Source organism: Apteryx rowi, unplaced genomic scaffold (genome assembly GCF_003343035.1).
Source record: "Apteryx rowi isolate R43461 unplaced genomic scaffold, aptRow1 scaffold_429, whole genome shotgun sequence".
Taxonomy (NCBI): domain Eukaryota; kingdom Metazoa; phylum Chordata; class Aves; order Apterygiformes; family Apterygidae; genus Apteryx; species Apteryx rowi.
In genome coordinates this window covers 497,690-518,584 of record NW_020450682.1, presented here as the reverse complement: position 1 = coordinate 518,584, position 20,895 = coordinate 497,690, and the positions used below count along the sequence as shown (strand labels likewise).

Genomic DNA, 20,895 nt, shown 5'->3' with positions numbered 1-20,895 from the left:
ATTTCCCCACATTACTTTAACTGGAAAAAGAATTCTTCACTTCCCTCATAAAAGGTGGAAGCATTTGGTACAAAATGACTTTTATACTAATACTACTTGGCTCCAACTGCAAACAGAATGCATAGGTTAAGGAGCTATAAGATAAACATTAGGAAACASTTCCAACTAGTGAAACTAAGGAGACCCTAGAAGAGATTGCCAAGAGAGTGTGAAATCTTCATCATTTCAGGCATTTAAAGTGAGGTTATATGGGGATCTGTCAGGAAAAACTGAGGTATGCTGGGTCCTGCTTTGAAGCAGGAGGCAGGACAGATAACCTCTGTATGCTGGGCTTCTTACCTTGTTTTTCATGACCCAGTAAAAATTCGTAATAGCCTGCTACTGCAAAAAGTGCTGGAGCCTCTGCTGATGCTAAAAAGTGTCAAAACCTCAGTTTTAAATATCATGAGAAAGATAGTAACTATGCAGCAACACAGTTTCTCTAACATCAGGCAGAAGTATAGGATCAGCAATGACTCAGAGAAAATAATACTGCCTCCTGAATCATTGCTTCCACTGCTACCACGTTACTGTCTGCAGTACCCTGGAATTTCCTTCACCATCTCCCATCTTTCAACAGGCCCAAACCAGTTTGACTGCTGATGTGTGGCAGTATGACGACCTAAGGCTGTGGACAGTTAAAGGCAGTAGATTCAGTGAGGGTTATTTCTCAGTAAGAAGCATTGTGCTTATCTGTTAGGGAATAAAATTTTCCAGCATGCCGAAAAGCACTTTCAGTTCTCTAGAGAATGGTCACTTCTCTCAGATGTCAGCCACATGGATAAAAGTTGTTGCTTCCTTCTTAAGAAGACAAGCAAAGTGGGTGTCTCTAAGGTAACTCAGACTCTCTCTCTGTTTGTCCAAAAAGGATTACAGCTGTCACTACATGTACATGGGTTGATCCTAGCCCCAGTGCATAGTAACACAACCATCTCAGCATGTTGCAGGCTGTGGCACAGAAGCGTATTCTGCCCCCAAACTGCTTGCCAATTCCTCTTCCTTCTGTACCACTTTTGCCTAYCTTGCTCAAAAGACTTTACAAAGTAGAACAGCATTTTTATTCTTATTTTACAGATTGGGAAACTGAGTCAGAGAGGTGCCTTAGCAGAACCAAGAATACAATCCAGGTCTGCTGTACCCCAGCCCATGTACACCAAGAGCTGGCTAGTCAGCAAACCCTCAGTCCTCAAAGACGTATTGGCTACATCACCATGATAAAGCTTGGTCCCCTCTGTTGGTGAAAGGGGTTGAGATGAGGAAACTGGGCTCAGAGCTCAAGGAACAAACTGCACTTGCCACAAATTGTTAGCTCAAGGAGCAAGATCCTCCTGGGGCTTTATGCCTACTTGGAGCAGGCAGGCCCTGGCGATGAAGCAGATACGCTCAACCCCAAGGTAGCTCACTCAAAGGCAAAAGGAGTTGTCTGGTGGCACAAGCTACTACCTGCTTTTCTGCCAGTGTAGCAGGGGAGATGAAGGGAGGGGACATACCTGGAATAAATCTCTGCTGTCTTCGTACACAGCTGTGACATCCCTCTGTTACCAAAGGCCAGTCGGTGACACCTCCACCCAAGGACCGTTAGATGCTGGCCTATATAAGAGTAGAGCCTCCAGCTGGTCTCTCGGACAGCCGTCTGCCAGGCACAGGATGATCTTCAGCTCTGGAAAGTATGCACCAGCCAGTGCAGTTGTACGGCAACCTGACACATCACCATGCGAGACACTTGCCTCCTCTACAAACTGTCCCACAAAGTCCAGTGGAAGCCACCATAATAATTTTCTGCCACTTTCAGCAAGAGAGAGGCAGAGAACCAGGGAAGAGAGCATGCTGCGACACTTGTTTTTCTAGGAAGACCATTACAACAGCTGCAGTAGCTCTTACTTCACCTGAACTGCTTCACAGCCATCAAGATTCCTTTTTTCCATGAGGGCTAGAGAACACAACCTGTAAACAATGGCCCATTTGTCACTCATCACTCTTTCAGCTTTACCCACTGATTATATCTTGCCACTGGCTAAGGCCTCAGTCCTGCTAAGAATTGCACATGTGCTTATTTTTAGGTGATGTGATCGGTGCCATCAAGATCACAAACAAGCAAAGTATGCATACAGGGCCTGATTCTAGAATAGCAAAGTCTGAAGATAGGAACAGCCTTTCTAATACATGTGAGAAAAGCAGATAGCATCATTGACCTCTGACAGGACTCTGGGATATTTTCTGATAATGGTAATTATATATGCAGATGATTCAAGTAGCCACTCAAATACTAACTGTCTGGCTATAACTGTAATAAATGCCTTCATCTGAGAAATTTTTTGTGTTCCTCTAGTGGGACTGCATTATTTTGCCTTTTGATAGCATTTTGCTTCAAAGCTCTTCTAATGCTTTTCTTAGGAAAGACATTATCTGGAGTTCCTCAGCCAAAATCAGACTAGATGGAGACTGTGGATCAACACCCCGAATTCTTGGGAGACCTGACCACCCCCCTTACCTTTAGATTTGTGTGTGGTGCTGCCTACAGGTCTGTGCACTGTGCATTTATAACGGTTGAGAGACTACTCACTCCATTCCTAAAGGAATTGAGGGGCTCAGTTTCCAGTTGAATAGGTTTTCCCTGGGCCATTCTCCCCAAAGTTGTACTTCTGTGTAATTAAAATTTGCATAAGAAAGTTTGAGCAGTTTTAAAGGCTTTCCCTCCCCACTTGCTAAGCACAGAGCTAGTGGCTTCCTGTTAAGGAAACATTTAGTCTGCTTTGTCTTTGTTAGTCAAGTCTGGCATTCCCCTCCGAAAAAAAAAAAAAAGAAAGAAAAAAAAAAAAAGAAGATATTGCTTAAAAGAAAGCAGCCAAGCAATGTTAAGTTAGCCTATACCTGTATAGCTTTTAACAAGCGTGGGCACCTCCTCCCACATCTGGTATATGAGGTGGGCTGAGATGACTGACCGCCACACTCACCACTTCCAGAGGCCATCTATTTCTAAGAACATTGTGACTTTTCATTCCCACAGGGGCTTTTCATTCCCACATGCATGTATCTTTAGCACACATTTTTATTCCAAACCAGCRCAATAAGGATGGGCTTTTCCACTGAATGCACGGCAAAAGACAGAAACAAAATGTACAAGTGACTTCAATCTGTCATCTCTTGAAATGGCTACACCAGCAAGTGAACCAGATAAGCTACTTTTGGGGTGATACTGATCATGTAACTAGGGTGAAGAAAATTGGTTGGATGTCAACAGCTGTTCCTAAGCAACAACTGATCTGTTGTGGCAACTAACAGGTATGAAAAGAATAGATGAGGCTGAGACAGATTTAACATCTGCAGCAGAAGATTTGTTATTTGTGGAGAAAGACAGTCATAAATGTTTCATTGTGCCAATATGCTGTGGAAGGGAGACAATAGGAAAGGATGAAGGTGGTTTGACCTTCTTTCTCAGATCAGCATCTCTTATTTAACTATTTTAATTCTGTAAACATGCACCTGCTAGGAGAAAAGCACTGTTGCTTAAAGCCACAATGATAGTAACTTTGCAACCTAGCACGAATTACCATGATGCAGCACCACTGAATTGAGTTACTGCATGACTTTTCATGCTATTTCAGCAGCAGGTAACAACAGTAGACTCTCCCCCACAGATAAATTAACGGCCTGATCATTATTCATGTTCTTTCTCAAACTGTGGCAGTCTTGTGCTACTGGCCTGAGGCAACCCTCACATGGCAAAACTTCTCCCTGCCACAGCTGTCAGGCAGGCAAATGCCAAGGGCTCTCAGCAGCATTAAACACTTGGGTTTGTAAGCCATGGAGCTCAGTGCTTTAACATCACAAAAGCAATACTGTCAAATGCACACTCAGAAGCATGTGAGGCAAAACATTCAAAAGTGACTAGTCATCTCACTTGCCTTCATTTGGCTGTGTCTTTCTGAGAGCTATCTAAACAGAATCACATCCCTTGACCTGCTGGCAATGCTCTGCCTAATGCAGGCCAAGATGCTGTTGGGCTGCTTTGCCACAAGGGCACATTGCTGGCTCATGTTACGGATAAGCCATAAGCTTTTCAGTGCAGATGAGACATAGGTCACTTCTGAAGGTGTGACTGACTTCCAAATAATGCAGATATTTCTGAAAATCTCTTCCAGCCCTTCTTACACAAAGGTTGCTTGTGGTTGGATTGGTGAACAGTTTATCTGGTAGGGGAGGTTTATGTGTCTATCAAAAAGTTAGCACCTTCAATTCAAAAAGTCATAGGCCAAAAGGGAAAATTAAATCATTTGTGTATCCCAGAGTGTTACACTTCACCTAGTAACCCATGCATTGAACTCGGTCAGTTGTATTCTATTGTATTTAGCTGATGCTTATCATCCAGAAAGGTGTCCTGTTTTGATTTGAAGACATCAGGAGATCCTGGCTCCACTTTGTATTTGTTCCAGTAACTAATCACCATTATTTAGTGATGAGTTCCTAACCTCTCATTTGAACTTGTCTAGGTTTGCCTTCCAGCCACTGGGTTTTGTTTTGCCTTTTTCTACTGTGAGCACCCAGCACTGCCTCCTTTAGAAAATGCCTATCAAAAAACAAGCCAATCTTTTTTCAGCCCTCATTTTTGAAAACTAAACAGATTGTGCCCTTTAAATCTCCCACTGAAAAATGTTTTCTCCAGCCCACAAACATGCCTCTTCCTTTTTTGAAATGTGAATTTTCTATTTCAAAACAGAGGAAGGATTTGTGCACCCAGAGTCTTGTCTAATTTTTCCAGCTATATCAGCTGGTCAGATAAGATATGATCTCTACATACACTGAACTGTCTCCTCATTTTTTTCACCATTCTTTAAAAATACAGAGTTTAGGGGACAAGTTTGTGTGGCTGTATCCAGCAGGCTGCTATGATGAAGAGATGTTCTTCCAGATAATAATCCAGATGTTCAAATATGCTGGACAAGAGATAACACCATAACGAATCATACTCAACAGTCCTGCTGTTGAATTACCCTTCTCCAAAAAATCTTCCTGCAGGAGAAGAGGAATACCATGAAGACCACCTTCCACAAGTTCAAGCAGATAAACTAAATTCTCCCTAGCAGTATGTTGCAATCAAACCTCATTAACAGGGTCCTTAATAGCTTGAGATGAATCTTAGGGCTTAAAGGTAACTGACCTCCTTGAACTGTATTACTGTTTCTATGCTCTCTTCAAGATCTTGACATTCCCAGGCCTCTCACTTTCTTGCCCAGCTTAGGAGCTGCTTGTCCCTAAGCACCTGTAGCCTCCTCCATGCCACGGGTCCCAATCCTGATTCACAGTGCTTGTTGAGAACAAATCTTAAAATGCCACACCAGCAAATACAGCAGAATATCAGTTGTCTGAATGAGATACATCCTGTGACTGTGGTGAAGCAAAATGGCATATCAAGAGCTGCAGCATTTTCTGCTCACAGATACTGTTAACATTTTCCAGTAGTTGATCACAGTTGATCCCAGGCCCACAATTTCAGCTGTAGTTGGAACTGCAGCCAAAGAGAAGGTAAGAATCAGCACAGTTCCTTTGTTTAATGAATCTGCTTTCTTGGATTTGCATTAAAAAGGGTGAAGATACTTTTGTATTACCCCTTTACTTGCTACTTCTATAGTGTAATTAAAGAAAGCTCCAGTCTTAGTTTGAAGTCATTTTATTAAATATCAAATGAAGTTAAAAAAAGAGGGACAAGACCTTCCTTTCTTCTGTGACTACAGTATATTAAAGAGAAATATCATGTCTGAGACCAAGAGAAATCTCTAGTGAAAACAGACACCAGGAAAAATATATATGCTGAGTTTTAAAATGTTGCTGATAAATATTCCACATGATGTCAAAATCATTGCTTTGAATTTACAGACTGTAATAAGGAAATACATACTATATAAATTGAACTCCAATCTTATTTTCATGGTAGAGAAGGATACATAATTCATTTATCTGGTAGGGGACTTGTGAGTCATTCAGAGTTGTGAGTTTTTCTTCCCTCAGAAGTCAAATGTTTCTGTACCCAAAATAGTGACTGGATTAAGGACCTACATTTGGTCTGGCAGTTTTATTTTTACTCCACTGACTTTTCGATCATTAGCGACCTACATTTGTGAAAGGTTTCTTTTTCTGCCTTTGCTCCCAACTGGCCTCACAGACTCCTGTGACTCACAGAAATTTTTAAAAAACAAACCACCAAATGTGTGATTTTAAAATATCAGTTGCAGTTTCATTATCAGTTATTAGAGGGGATTCCACACACTCTCACTACAATGGAAAGGAGTACCCCTTTGCTCATTAAGATACAGGTAAATGCCAGTTCTAGGAAACTTTCTTTAATTCCAAAGCTAGAGACTAAATCTCCATCCCTGAGTTGCGCTGTTATATTGGTACTGTAAGTTCTTTTGATTCCATTAAACCAGGGATGCAAACCCCAAAGATTTCTGTATAATCAAGATTCATTAAGATTTGCCTCAACATCAGGCTTGGTTTTCTTCTCTACTATGCTCTGTATTCGCAAATCAATATTCGTGCTAGACCTGCCCCTAATTATGCCAAATAGCAAGACAACCACCGGACTCCAAGGTAAACTGCAGACTTGTGCTTATGTGGTGTTTCTAATCCAATCTGACTGGAACAAAAATGCATGTCCTGTTTGATCTTTAGTGAAAAGACCAAGATGGAGGGATCTGTGGTTTATTCCCAACTCTTCAATGCTCATTTCAAATCCTGATAGGACAGTTTGTAAAACAGTTGTGATACTTGTCCATTCTTCTAAATTCTTGCTACTAAACAGACTACAAATGCAAACGTATTAGTTAAACACTCAAGCTAGGAAATTCCAGATTTCAAGTCACCTTTGCAGCTCTAATTCAATTGTGCTGTGCCTTAGGAGACAGTCCTTTCAATTCATGATCTTATAATATCTTTTTCCACCCCACCGCCACCTCTTTGCATGCACAGACTGCAAGCAAGTCATTCACTGAGCAGCTATTTGAAATTTTGGGGCCTCCCCTTTGCTCAGTGCATAGCCTCACACTTTACCTACTACTTAAACACTGCTCTGAAAATAAAATTACTCACAGATTCTTGCTCTGGCCTCATTGCTAAAGGATCTGAGTATCTTTGTATGTTAGCTAATCTTTGTTCGTAAGTTCTGCAACATGAGGGGGTGGTACAATACCTGTTTCGCAGATAGGGAACTGAAGCACAAAGTGAATAAGGTCAAAAGTTTCCACTACTTCTGTGTACTCCATAGGACCTGATTTCTCAGTTTATTTGGTACTATACAGTACTTTCTATCTTTAAAGCACAACATGCATTACTTCAGCTACAGCTGTGAGAACTCAGCACTCCTTCATGTCAGACCCTAAATCTCCACCCACACATGCATAATATAAGGAGCACCCAGTCAGTCACCACTTCTGACAAGGCAGATTTCAAAAATTTGCCTGGCACCACACAGAAATTTTGTGGCAAAGAAGAGGGTAAAGTACAGTTTCCCAGGCAAGCATACAACCACCTTTACCACATGGCTGCACTTTCTTTCATTGCAATCCCTTCCTTCAATATGGTACAGCAAGCAAGACCAAGGCCTTGGACACGTAGGGGATGTCCTGTTTGCTTTAGCTAACAACCCTGACTCCTCTTAAGACAAATGTATTATACCATACCTTTATGCGCATAGCTTGTACTCTGATGAAGACAATCTTTCTGACATATTAAACTTGTGATTTAAATAATGTTCTTGAATCTTAGGGGGTGATGGGATGTGTGAAGCACACAAAAAAAAAAGACAAATTCCATCATGCAACATCATATTTTAAGTTGCCACCTACCCCTGACAGTTCATTTATAGGACTGCATCCATCAGGCAGATCTCTGTCCCTTGGGACAGACCATCAGTCTTTATTAGACATGTCATCTCTCAACTGGCATCATGGATAATCTCTAGTGTGGAAATGGCATAACTCCAGAAGAGAGTGTGCAGTGGGGCACACATTTTTCTGCCCACTCCCTCACATTTTCTCCTCTTCCTTCCTCACTTCTCCCTATTCAGGGTCCACCTACTTTTTCCTTATCCCTCTAATTTTCCTCTCTTCAACTTCCAGTCTCCATTCCTCAAGCTTCTTCACTGAGTTTCAGTCTCCTTGTTTTACCAAGTTCCAGTCCTCTCTTCTAGCCCTCCTGGCTCAGTCTTAATCTCTCCCAAACTCATAGTATTGGCCCTTTTGCTGATAGTCTCCAACTTCCCTGTTCTCTGCTTTCTGACTCCTTGTCTTAGACTTTTCTCTGGGCTCCTCCTACCACTGTTCCACTCTGTTCCTTCCTTAGTTTGATCTTTTTCTCTAGTTGTTTCCTGTTCTCATCCCATATTTTAGCTCCTAGTAGGACTGACTCCTCTGCCCTCACTGATTTCCCTGGTCCCAACTGGCTTCTATTCTAGTGCCATTAACCAGTCAATCAGTTGACTGAATCTCTTCCCTTCTGCAGCTTCTCAGTGCCTGGTTTCCCTTCTCTCACAGAAACTGTGCTGAGTCCTCAGTTCACTTTCCCAAGCTCTGAAATTCAGTCTTCTTCAGCCTTAGATGTCAAGGATTACCACCAAGTCTCAGCGGCCACTCAGATAACATCAGGGTCTTCCCAAGTCACAGATACTCCCCTCTTCTACCATGCTTGTTAGGCAAGAGGAAGGCTGCTAAAAGCACAGGAGAGACAAACTCCCTCATCTCATTTACATTGCCTTCCACCTTGATGTGGACTAGTGTGAGGCATTTAATTGCAGGAGGTCCAGCTTTGCCCTACATCTCTGGGCTGCAGCAAACCTCTGCATCACCCTGTATGGTTGGTGTCAGCACCCTGAAGGTGACACATGGATCTGCAAGGGGATGGAGTATGCTCCGTCATGCTGCTGGCACGACACTCGCAGGATGGCAACATACTGGAGATCTGGGTAAAGTTGGTTTGGTTTGGTGGAAGAACTGAAAAATTGATAAATGAAGTGGTCTGATCTGGAGCAAAATGTGGATTTTTCTGTTCCTCTCCTTAACCTGAAAAATTACATTTACCAGTTGGGCTGAACAAAATGCTTTTTTACTCATTAGAAAACTTTTCATTTCCATTTCCAGCATTTGTAACACAAAAACAAAGCACTGGGCACAGAGTAAAGAACCAGGAGGTAGTGTTACAGCTTCCTGCCTTTTAACTAAGCAGCCTGCGGTTAACTTTTTTGGAATGTGACGGGACCCATACTCACTTCCCACAGATAACAGCACCAGATGTTATAGTCTGGGGTAAGGTGCTCCCAACCTTGCTTGTTGACACCACTCCACTCAATTTAAAAATATTTAACTATTAATTGGAGTAACCTCAGTAAGATTCCTCATTGTTAGTGTATGATCAAACTCCTTGATGCTCTGTCTCCTATCCAGGAAATAAATAATGATTTATTTAAGTGCTGCAGTTTGAGCAAGATTGACTGAAAGACTCTTCCTGCATACTTTATTTTGCCTCACCAGAGCTCAGAGACTGAGTTACTTGAGGAAAGGGGTAAAGGAAATCTAGGTTTGCCTCTGACCTCATGTAACTTTCTGTGTCAGAGGCAGAAAGCAAATAGTGCCAACCATATTCTGTACGTGTGACCTACCTTGGGCCATTAAGCAACTCGGGGAACAGCCACTTCCTCTTGTGTTCACCCGGAAGTATTTTTCAGGTGCAAGAATTTGATCTGACTCCTGATGGTTTCAGGTCAACCAGAACACTTCTTTTGGGTGGCAGGCAAATACATTGTTCACAGAAAGCACCAAGGCCAATCCAAGCCATGAGGTGAGCTTTGCAGCACGTGGTCTGGAGACGCAGCTCTGACCTGGATGGAGGGAGGCAGAGCAGTCCTCTTCAGGGGTTTCTGCACTGCACAACCAGCACTTCAGGCTCAGGGAAAGCTGAGCCCACTCCCAGTTTGTGTCCCTGGAGCTGCTGTCATTGCAAGAAGCTGCAGGGAATTTACACAAGGTCACTCATTACAGGACCACCTATGGCTTGACCTTAAAAAAGTCTCTACCCGCATGTGTAAATAGCAACTGACTGGCAAGAGGTTTGGATTGATATTTCTTTGAGCTGCAAATAGAACACTCTTGACACATAAGTCTCCCTCTTGCTGTATGTCAAGTTTCTGCTCCAGTGAATGGGTCATCAGAAAAGTTTAAAGTAAAAGTTGCTGGAATTTTTTTACATAGGCAAAACAATGTATTTTTTTACACAGGCAAAACAATGTATTTTTTTTTCCCAGCCTCAACCTTAGAAAAGAATGAAAATTCTTTTCTAAGAAAATTCTTTTCTTAGAAAATGAAATGTTTTAACTCAGGCTTTCCATCTGTTCCCCCACCCCCAAATTCACCATGTAGCGGAGACCAACATGAGACCCTTCACCAAAAAAATAAGTGGTTTGGCAAACATGGAAAAAATGGGAAACAGGGTTTTAACACCAGTGGTGCTGAGCAATCTTAGTAAACTGGTTTTGCCTGAGCCTGTTAAGACATAAGGCTGAACACATACTCAGATATTGTTCCTGAGAGACGTTGTATCAACTGAGCTCAAGTAATAATAGTGATGGCTTAAAGTCGAGCACATACTCTTGAGTACTGAACTAAGGTAATGGGTAAGTGTGGGTAGGTGCCTCAAATCTGCAAAAATGCTCTTGCAACAGTGAATGTTCAGTTAGGGGATTTACCTTTGATGAGCAATTCAGCTGTTAAATTAGCTATGGATTATAACAGTGTTGTGGGTTTTTTTATACACAGTTCAGTGGAACTAGGTAAACTACTGCAGACCTTCAGTAGAATCATGCAGGGCTTTATGAGGAGGGGTTACCCGTTCTGCCTGGGATAGCTTTGATTCCAGGAAGTTTTTTCAGAGTTTGCAGACTCCCATTTTGAACTTCAAAGTACCAGCGTACTCAGGCCTAGCGTAAATTGTTCCCATTCTAGTGCCATCTGTCCTGTCCATAAAGGAACTGTTCTCTGTACAGCCAAGGAGATGATCCTAGACTGATTAATGTCTGATTATGGTATACATCCAAATAACCAAGGGAGCAGAACAGATAGATGTTCTTTATGCAATCTCCAGAAGAACCTACCACAGAAGCAGAGGGTGTAGAGATTACTTCCTCTCTGCATCTCTAGGGATTCAGTTTATCATAGAAAGAGAACAGAGATAGACCATAGATCCATCCTTCTACAGTCAGAGTGTACTGTACCTGCACCCAGAAGAGTGTACATTCACAGGAGTTCAGGGACTCCTGGGACAATATGTTTGTGCAGAGTAAGGCCCTGGTTTGTGACTATGAACTACTAATGATTGCTGTTCCTGATGGAGGAATTTTACAAGAACAAACTGTTCAGGCTGACGGTATTGCACAGTCTAGATAATAGTGACCATGTCAAGCCACACAGATGCTAAGATACTGTCCCTAGAACTGATGATCTCAAAACATGACACAAAAAGCCTGAAGCTTATCACTCCATTTAATTTTCTATCACACTGAAGTGAAACAGATTATGCCCCTCTCAGGATGTGAATTCTGAATCATGGTTATAACTGATCACAATGCCGTTAGATCTGCATGATGCTCACAAAGGGCCGCTTTCCTGCTCAGGTAGAGGGATGAATGAGTAAAGGCGCTGTGAAGGCAGACAGATGAGCTAACCCCCAAAACAAAAGCTCAGGGAGTGTAATGCAGAGAGATCTGAACAGCGTGGGCAGGCTCCCTCATGGGTATAGATCACAGATAGCTGTATTTGGGCCAGAGTAAACACACCCCCAAGAACAGAAAGACATAAAGATTCAGAGGACTCATGAAGGTGAGCTGAAAAGATATTGCCAAGAGTGTCAACAAGAATGAACCCACGGGGAATCTGTGAACATCACCTGTCCCTGCTCCACAGATGTCACTCCAGAGCCTTTATCCCTACTGTTTGTGTTCAGCTGCCTCTATCATCTCAAGCATTCGCCTTCTCCATCCCACTTCCCTATCATCTGTGCACACATATACACATAGGTGTGTATGCTTACTGCAGCAAACAGTCCCTATATTACTTTGGCGATAGAAGAATGATCCACAAGCACAGACATCTAGTTCTGCAGTCTACCTACCTTGATAATGATTCAGAGTCACTGTATGCAGGAAATTGCATACCAGCTTCTCAGAGTTTTGCATATAGCTGTTGTTCCCTGTCTGCCTCCATTTCTTGTCACTCCTTTCGCTACTGTTCCACGGATGTGTATGTTGCCAGGAGCCCTGTTTTTGCTAACATATATCATGCCTAGTACTTTATTTTCCCTCTACCTGGCCTCTCCATGCCCTTCGGCACTTGAATTGCATATGCCTTTCTGTATTTCTCAGCAGATGATGTGACACAGGGCAATCTCTTTCATATTCATTCTCTCCCTTTTCTTCTTCTAAGCAGGAATCACCTCTGAAATGCAGCCATGTTTTCAGAATATCATAGCTGCTCCTCAGCGTACACCTATATTTAGGCCAGAAAATGACAGGATGTCATAAACCAATTGAAACTGTAAGGGGAAACCTATGTAGGCAGCTATAATTGGACACAGTGAAACATGTGAAGCCAGTGAAGCTAGTGATCTTTCCTGCTGTAACAAATTCCATGGAATATTTAATGACCACAAGCTCATTGTGTTTCTGTCTCATGTGTTTTCATAAAATTTCATGACAAGTTATTTGAGAATTAGCCTTACACTTAGTGTTTCCCTTTTATCTATTTTTAAAAATGAATGAGTTTGGGCAATGTGTATAACCATAAAAGGGGAAAAATGGTAGAACAGTAGAACAAGGAGCCTGTGGATATCAGGACTAGCTGCGCACTGGTCTTTCCAGGTTTTTTGACTGCTGCTCCACAAGCTAGACATGACCCAGCTAGGATAAAGGTGTACATACTGCACCTGTATTTTCAGTGTTGAACTTTCAGCCTTCATCTTGTCCACAATGGGATATTTCCTGCAATCCATCTTCAGCTATCATGCAAAAGCATCATACTTAGTGTTCTTACACATGACATCTATTCTTCTGTACAGAGAGGATTTAAAATGTAAACATATTTTGATATCAATCATGAGGAGTTGGGTAGCATTTCAGCATCTCTTGCATTTGAAAGATCTGTTTTTGCTACAGAAAAAGCAGATTTCTGTAAATCCAGTCTATCAAAATAAAGAAATGTTTCCTCCAAGAAGGATGGATGGCTAATTCACCAATCCAATTAGAAAGCATGCAATGTACTTTCAGACAGTGAACAATTACAGGTACATATGAAAAATGAGAAATCTTCAGCCCTTCAGCAGCTCCTTATCCCACAGAGTCTGCAATGTGTCACTGTTACGGAAAGAAACTCTTGCCCCTCATAAAAAGAAAGTTAACAGGCAGAGCAATGCATTTGCTTGGTGCAGTTGATGCAAGTCAGACAATCCTCAATTTTAATACTCTAAGACCATGAGGATGGAAGCACAGTTATTTAGAGCACTCTATGCAGAGCAGAGATGAATAGATTTCTATAATAGCTCCTAGATGTGATATGCTGCTTCCCTCTGTTTTTCCCAAATCTATCTGGGACTACTTTAACTCCTCTCTGCCTGCTTCAGTTAACAGTAATCTACAGTAGGCAGCTTGTGGGCTGTGTTTTGCAGCTACAGAAATTACAGAGGTGGGGGCATGTGACATGAAAACACATTCCCTGCATGTAGATGGCAAAACTCTCCCTGTGAAGATGAGAACAGATGATTATAGTAGTGTTACCAATAAGTGCTGTCATTGCAAAAACGGTGAATCCCTTCTCCCTGAAATTAGTATGAATCAGAAAAAAATCCATGGGAAACAATACATTTTTCAGTTAAAACATACAATCAAAGTTACCCCATGGATGTTGACTAAATCCATGTTTATAAAGTAAAATTCACATTTTCCTGGAGGGAGCTGATTAATTGTTTCCTGCAAACTAATGATCTGTGGACTCTTGTTGTTTAATTTAGTAAACACTGGTAAATTCCCGTGCAAAAACCAACATCCTTCTTTGGAGGAATTTTTCTTAGGGAAATTCTGGCACTGCTAATATAAGACAAATTCAGTTTTTCTCCATTTGGAAAGCTAGATTGAATTTCTGGCCACTCATATAACACTCTTGTGTTATTCCCCCATGCACAGAATTTGCACTACGCAAAGGAAATGCCTTTCCTCTGCTTTTGAAAGTCCAAGAACGAATCCACTTCCTCATTGTCACTGAAAATGGCTGTGAGCTTTGAATGTATCCCAAATTTAGTTAACCTCTTAAAATATAAGGTACTGAAGCCTACTCAATAATTAACACTTTTGAGGTAAAATCCTAGTGAAACCATTTTGCTGATCTTGTGCCAAAGAAGGCTAAATCCCAGACCACCAATAGTTATTCTAAAACAAGATTTACAGTAAGCTCTGGGAGTACCAGACCCTTTGATGAAATCAAAATAGATTCTCCCTGACAGAGACACTGTACATCAAGAAGAAGGTACGAAGCTGATGCAGAAACTACAGGTGAAGTTCAATGGCCTGTGTTATTGAGGAGGTCAGACTAGACAATTACGAACAAGAGAAGCCCATCAGAAACATTGCTTCCACTACAGTGCATCACCGCATGCTGTAGATAAGACTGATAAGCTTAGTGCTCTGCCCGTGATTCATGACTAAATTACTTTCGCATGATCACTTTTTATTCATCTAGTAGTCCCTAAGTAATTCCATTGCTAAGAGCTGTTGAGCAGAAAGGATATTTCTATCTTGAGAGAAAATGGCATCAATAATTCTCCCATATTAGTAAGGAATGATACAGAGTCATTCATTCATGTATTCACCAAGCACATGGAAATTAACCATGATTTAAAATAGATTTACTGAAGGTTAAAAAGTGTAAGGTTGGCTTAATAAATGTAAAAGTATATAGGAAAAGACATTACTGAAAAAAAATCAAAGAAATGAGAAAAGGTTGCACCGAATTTTTACCATTCAGATGACATAAACTGCATATATTTTGAGACAATATAAAAACTTCCAGTGAGACTAGTTTTCACTGGGAAAGGAGCTAAAGCAGGAAAATATGCTGAACACCTGGAAGATCTGCAAGTCTGATGAACTGCAGGCTGTTTTATCCAAGGAAGCTCGACTGACTGCATTACACATTGAAGCTGTTCAGGGAACAGAGGAGAGAGGAGTCAAGGCTTTAATTAGGTGAACAGACATTAGCTTATCTCCATCCCCCAACCTTTTTCATTCCCTCCCAGAGGACGTAGCTCTGTTCTAAAGGCTTACTGCAAGCCTAAAGTTAGAATACCTGTTTTTATAATCTCATCAGAAGGGAACAGAAGAAAGCAACACAATAGTAGTTCTTGTCTCACTTTAGATGAGGTATTGTCTTTAGTTGCCTATTTATTTGTTAACTAATGGCAACATCTGGGATGCTGAGTTGTTGGCTGAAACAAACATGCCTTCTCAGAAATCTATTTAGGCTCCACTACCACGGTGTGAACTATACAGTTAGGCAACACAGTAGTTGCCCCAGCATAAGTAGCAATGTAGGCCCAAACGCATGGGCCTACATTACCTGAAGACAGTTGTTTGCTCTGTGCAGTTAAGGCATGTCCGACTACTGCCCAACCTGTTTTGAAAAGAGGAGCATCTCTGTGCAGAATCTGTCCCATCAGAGCATTATCCATACTGTGTTTTATGCTTACAGCCCTCAAGCAAAATCAACGTCCTTCAAGATATTCACAGTTCACAGTTAAGCGAAGTCTGCTACACTTGGATGGTAACTTGCTTGGGACAGGGACTAGGCTTTGTAAGTATGCATGATAGCCATGCATCTAGGTGTTAAGGTATGGCAAGCAGAAAACAACAAAAAGTTCTATCCTGAAGAGTTTGCAGTCAAAATTAAAGAGAAGAAATATACTTACTGTACAACTGAGGAACTGAGGCATTGAAATGCTAAAGCACAGCCCAAAGGCTCACAGGAAAACTATGGCAAAGTGAGGGCTGGAAAAGTATCAGGAACAGCTCACTCTGTTCCTACACCATTTTCTATTAGCTGCCGTGAGGAATAGGGTGGTGAGCTAGATGGGCCTTTGATCTGGGCTGCTACAGTTGTTCTTATTTTCTTCAATTTAGCCCTAACTGAGCGTGTTTCAAAATCCACTGAAACACTTTGCTCTCCCAAGTTAAAATGTTTTTGTTTTTCTGCTTATTTCTTTTGGGGGACTTATTAGAATTCTCTCTATACATTGCAGAGGGTCAGTAATGCTGGGTCTTGCTGCTATCTCAAACACACACATATGTAGCTATCTGTTTCTGCAGTTCTCAGAGGCCTTCAGGCTTGATCCATTATATACAGATAACACAGGAATGAATGACAGCTACAAATGAAGTGGGAAAGTTATTATCCTTGCCATTGCAACCTTTTCACATAGAATTTCAGAGAATTTCATAAAACAGTGCTGAAAAGACACTTTGAGATTTCATCTTGCCCATTACCTCCATGCTCCAAGGCAAGACCAGCCATAATTAAGCCATTTCTGGCTAAGATAATCTGTTCTTAAAAATGTCCATTGTCTGCCTCCATAGGTCATTTATTGCAGTGTTTCACTAGCCTTAATGTGAGAATGTTATTCATAATGTTTAACTTAAATCTCAACAAAGGTGGCTAAGGCAAGATTTGAACTTTCATCTTCTTTGGACCCCACTGCAATTCCAGCCCTTTACTTCCTGACATTTGTAAAATGGACATTAAAAAGAAGAAAAGAAGAAAAGAGTGAGGCTTGGACCAGTAGCAGGAATAAGGATGCCTCCTTTGAGTGCAGTCCCTTGCCACACTACCCCAGTAGAAGTCGCCTTGGAAATCTGAAGTTTTTCTTACTGTATTCAGATGAGCATAATGGAAAATTCACAAAAACAGTTCAGCTCTTGCTAGAGAAGTGGCAGAGATGAGTCTGGGTATTTTTTTGCCATCACTATTTGATTCTGTAGCAAGCACCAGTTTTCTGTCTGAGGTTTAAGGGATTTTCCTCCCTCTTTTTCCTATATACCAACAAGTTGTTCTCATCACTTTGCCACCGCCAGGAAAAGGAGTAACAAAAGGGCTTCTGGAAGACAGAAGTGCTGAACTCAAGCATGACCTCAAGCACTGCTATTGCAATAGAAGGGATTTCCCTTTTATGATCCTTTTCCTCCCTTCTAGATGAATCATACCTCTTACAGAATTATCTGATACTAAAAGACCTGGCTAATGATTGAGTTATTAAAGCCTGAATGTTACTATCCATAAATATTATTGTAATAATCATTCTATGATATAATATTATAGAAGTACTGTCTTGAAAATGAGTCCTTCGTAAAGCAATCTCTGAAGTACTTGGTGACAATCTTCTGAACACACTGAGGTCTTGGTTTAATTTAGTGAGCACGAACTCCTCCTTCCTGAACAGCAAAAAGAAGAAAAAACCTATTAAAATAATTTAGAGAAACAGAGCTGAACAGGGCCTTGGGAGATTCATTCTTTTTCCCAAAGCACAATCAACTAAATGGAATCATTACATATATGTGTGTGTGTGTGTGTGTGTGTGTGTGTATGTGCATGCGTGTGTGTGTGTGTACACTTCAAAGAGGAAATTTTTCCTTGCCCTTATATATGTGTATGCATGTATGTTTATACTCTGTCAAATATAAACATTATATCAAAAATGGTGGGATAAACTATGGGGTATAATTACAAGAAATAAGAGTATATCTAAAAAGAGGAATGTATATTTACACATTCTATAATTATTGATGTTGTTGATGTTTTTAATGTATTACTATATTGCCTAGGAGATCTGGCTGACAAGACAGAACTTCGTTTTGGCTGTGCAAACTCAGATCAAATGAATTCCTGCCATCCTGCTCAGACCTGTACACTAAACATCAGCCCTAGCCATGTGCAATCAATTTTCAGTTTGTCAAGCCATAAATAGTAATTATGAATATTCAGATATGCTCAGAGTTTAGAAAAACAAAAATAAGCTGTTGCCTTTTCAGGTTTTCCTGGGACTGAATGTTTCCCTCATAGGCTCACAGCTATTACCTGTGGACCTGTTAAATATTCTCCTTCCTCATACTTATTTTCCTTTTCTTCTTCTTGTGAGCAAAAAACAGAAGGGACTAGAACTACCAGCTAATCTATTTGCTGCAGTTTCACATATAAAACAGGGTATAAATCAGTCATTTTTTCCCTATTTCCTACCAGGGGGCTTCATTTCCACACCACAGCCACACTCACCATCCCTCAGACAACCCCTGCAAAACTGGCCGAGGGGCCATACTTCAAACCACACCAGACAAATGGTTTGGGTTAAAAAAAAAAAAAAAAAAGCTGTTTTCTAATTAGATCACTCCAGTAATCCAGTACCTCAGCACAAATGAGAGGACAGGAAAAAACATCCAGGAGCAGGGTATAGCTGGAACTTTTTAAAGTGGCTTGCCTGCTGAAGAAAACAGATTATACACTGGATAAACCACACCCCAACTGCTGCCCTAGATATGCAAGTAATCATTCAGGCCTAGTTCCCCCAAGCATGCAGCCTCCCTGCACCACAGTCATTTCTCAGACCATCAGTCCTTGAATGTGGATGGTTCCTTGCTAACTACTACTTTGCAAGGCAGCAGAGAGGCTTAAAAAAAGAGCTGCACTGAAAAAAATCAAAATAAAACCTCTAGAAGAAATGTATGCAAGGAGAGGAGGTTTTGTTAGAAAACAAATAAAAAATTTGGAAGGGATTATTCTTTTTCCAAGTATGTCCCTGACTTCTTTTTTAACACAGGCAGAGAAGAAAGGACAGCACAGTACACAGAGCTAGACACAAGACTGCTTTCAATGCTGGGGAAGAGCATGCTGTCGTATAACCACAGCATGTGATACAAAGGCAAGAGCTGCGCCAGCTGGTGCTAATGGGAGCGAGGTAAGGGAGCTCAAGTCCGAACTCTTCCAAAATACACCTGCTTTGTGAAGGAGTCAAGATTTAAGGCCTGTCTCCAAGGTGCAGAGCAACCCTAGCTTCTCAGCAAGTTGGTGGGAGTGGAGGATGCTCAGGAACTGGCAGGAGATCAGCATTTATAAGGATAAAGCTTTTTAAAACTGCAAGAAACTTTGCTGCACTGCATTTCATTTCTGTGTGCCTTCAGGTTGCAAGCCAGGTGGGCAAGGAACTATTTTTTTTTTTTTTGAGCACAAATCACCTTCATATCTACAATCACATTGTAAGTTACAATTACAGTTTGTAGCCTTAAGTACTGTGAAGTGAATTTTTCCATTGCAAAGATTTCAGGATGTTAAGGTGTAAACTGATTGTAATCATTATCTTCAATGATTCTTACAAACTGCTAGGTGTAGCCAAGAGTTCACACACTCTCAGATTCAGACATATTCAGACACTAAGATGTCCCTGTCTTGGTAACTTTAGTTGGAAGTCCTGTCCCTTTCCTACAATGTCTTTCCTTTGAGCAGGACTGGATTAAAGTATATTAGCACTTCCTGCCTAAAATACCAGCCTATGCAGTTATGTGATTATATATCAGAGTCTAACCTTTAATTAAAAAAATGAAGTCACTTGTGGTTACTTACAATAGAAAGCCAAAACTGTGAAACAGACATAGCCTAAAAAAAGAATACTGATTGAGTTTGAAAACAGTCTAGAAGAACAATCGCTTCAGACGGGACGGGCTCCCTTTTCGTCTCACTGGGGTGTCACCTCCAGGATCCACTCCTGGGAGGGCACCTACAACCCCAGCCTTGTTTACGTGCCAGAAGAGGGGTACGGGGGGCCGGCTGTGACATTCATCTGCTCGGCAGAGAGGACTGCACGGCTCAGGAGGAAGGGGGGAAACCTGGATCCCTTGTCTTTGGCACTGCCACTGATTCTCTAGCACAACCCCCTCCAGTCCGAGGGGCCTTTTGCATCGCTGTCGTTGCACTGGGAAGATCCCTTGCACAAGCGCAGATCCCCAGGGCATAAAGGGGTTGGTTTATTTAAAAACGCGCTTAGGCCCCCTTAGAAGTGGGCGGCTGCGCCCGTCCCGCACGGACGGAGAGCCAGTGGACACGGCCCGGTCGGCAGCAGCGATTCACACCGGGCGCTGGGGGCTGCCCTCCTCCACCCGCCGCGCTGCAGCGACACCTCCGCTAGCCAGACACCTGCCCCGAGCGCCCGGGCAGCCCCGAGGGGGCGAGCCGGGACCCCGAGTCCCACCGCCGCTGCGGGCCGGCAGCGCCGGGCCCCGCGGTGGGGAACGGGACAAGGCAGGAGAGCCAGGCGCGCCGCGGCTGCCCAGAGGCCCGCGGTGCGTCACGGGCCGCAGGTAGCCCGGGCGGAGGGGCAGGTAGGCCCGGCGGGGCGCAGGGCCGCGGCGGGCGCAGCGCGGGGGGCCCCGCGGCGCCCCCTGGTGGCGGCGCGGCGCAGGCAGCTGCCGCCGGCGCTGCGGTTGTCACATGTCGGAAAGTCCCAGGCGCTGAAGGTGGAAATCCCCGGTGGGGGTTTTTGCCTGGGCACTAAAACAGAAAGGGAAAAAACAAGAGGCTCGGCTCAGCCTTTCATTCTGGAGCGGAGGCAGTGGCGGCAGCAGCTCCGGCGGGGAGGGGGCGGCTGAGGGAAGCCCGGCCCGACGCCACGAGTGACCCCGGGGCCGCTGCCAGCCCGGCGGCAGCGGCAGCAGCGGCGGCGGCGCAGGCTCCGCGGGGTTCATGGCCCCCGCGCTCGGCCGCGCCAGCCCGCTGCTCAGCAGGACTTAGGAGC

The 20,895-nt window shown here is 42.6% G+C and overlaps 1 protein-coding gene across 4 annotated transcripts in view; it reads left to right on the top strand.

The window, feature by feature from the left end:
- The first annotated feature begins 18,696 nt into the window (after window positions 1-18,696).
- Window positions 18,697-20,895, top strand: part of TNFAIP3 (TNF alpha induced protein 3) — a 26,494-nt gene continuing 24,295 nt past the window's right edge. For all 4 annotated transcript variants that reach the window (XR_003255255.1, XR_003255253.1, XR_003255254.1 and 1 more), the window contains exons 1-2: window positions 18,697-18,830; window positions 18,928-19,065. The gene's annotated coding sequence lies outside the window, so the exon portion shown is untranslated. The remainder of the gene's footprint in view (window positions 18,831-18,927; window positions 19,066-20,895) is intronic.